The sequence below is a fragment of the Adiantum capillus-veneris genome, chromosome 20, assembly GCF_014529385.1.
Source record: "Adiantum capillus-veneris isolate H3 chromosome 20, ASM1452938v2, whole genome shotgun sequence".
Classification (NCBI taxonomy): Eukaryota; Viridiplantae; Streptophyta; class Polypodiopsida; order Polypodiales; family Pteridaceae; genus Adiantum; species Adiantum capillus-veneris.
This window is the reverse complement of record NC_140950.1, coordinates 130,526,559-130,527,846: the sequence shown is the minus strand read 5'-3', so window position 1 is coordinate 130,527,846 and position 1,288 is coordinate 130,526,559. Positions and strand designations below refer to the sequence as shown.

The following is a 1,288-nucleotide window of genomic DNA, read 5'->3' as shown; positions in this document are numbered from 1 at the left end:
TAAAACTCTTCCAGTTTTTAGGCCATAATTTGAAGTATGGTGGTATTTACTCTAAAATTAGTAGTATTTTGTCGGTTTATTTCACGGTAGATTTGAAATCTAGCCAAGATTTTGCACACGCTACTTGCAACTCTCTCTCTTTTCTCTCTCTCTCTCTCTCTCTCTCTCTCTCTCTCTCCATTCAATAGGAGCCGCGAAAGCTAATGCCCGCAACCCTCTCTCCCTTCCTCTCTCCTCTCTCTCTCTCTCTCTCTCACACACACACATGCACACACACAATGACGAAGGTGGGCTACATGCGAAGCTAGCATGCGGAACACGATACGCGGGGGTGTATTGTCCTAGGTTGTAGGTCATGTTTATAGTTGAACATTGATCGATGAAATTTTCATTAGGCAAGCTACATGATCATGGCACTATCCTCTTTGTGTTGCCTCTCAATCTCATCAATATCATCTACATCCTCCTCCTCTTCATAGCTAAGGTTTGAATTGTGTGTGCTTGTAGATAGTTGCAACACGGCAAGTTGCCTGTACACATGTATTTCCATGCCATCAAAGTGTACAACATGTCCATTGTTGGGATTGGCCAAATGGTTCTGCATGGGATTGTTGTGAAGATCATGCCTCGTATTTCTATGGAGCATACCACCATTATGCATCTCTTCTTGTCATGCATCGATGCGAGAGTCATGGTTGTGGGAAGCTGCCTAGTTATCCAAGTTTTCGCCATTATTGCCAGTTCCATAGTTATAAGAAACATATCCACTGTTTTGTAGAAAAGGGCTTCCTCCATTGTAAGCAAGGAAGAACCACTGATGAGGGTTGTCCCCATCGCAACTGTTTGGGAGGCAGTGACAGCATCCGGTGCATTCAATGTGTAAAGACCATGTGCGGGGTCCTCGTTGCTCTCAGAGGAGTCAGAGAGATGATAGGCCGGTAACTGAGAATATACTTCATTGGTTGAAACAGGCAGAGCCATCGCTGACGCAAAAATGCTCTCTCTCTTTCTCTCTCTTCAAATTGTCCTACGGTGTCTCTTCTTTTCCCACTCTCTCAATAATAGCCCAAATACTCTATTAGATCCAGCAACATTGTATCAATTTGGTATCATAGGCCATTTTGGCCTTTTAAACCCATTTAATATAACATTTCATTTCAATTCTCTCTCTCTCTCTCTCTCTCTCTCTCTCTCTCTCTCTCTCTCTCTCTCTCAACAATGGCTCAGACACTTTGTTAGATCCACCAACATTGTAATAGTGTGGTCTCATAGGTCATTTTGGCCTTTT

The 1,288-nt window shown here is 43.1% G+C and overlaps 1 pseudogene; it reads right to left on the bottom strand.

The window, feature by feature from the left end:
• Window positions 1-400: 400 nt before the first annotated feature.
• On the bottom strand, window positions 401-981 carry LOC147433237 (uncharacterized; annotated as a pseudogene).
• Between the last annotated feature and the right edge of the window lie 307 nt (window positions 982-1,288).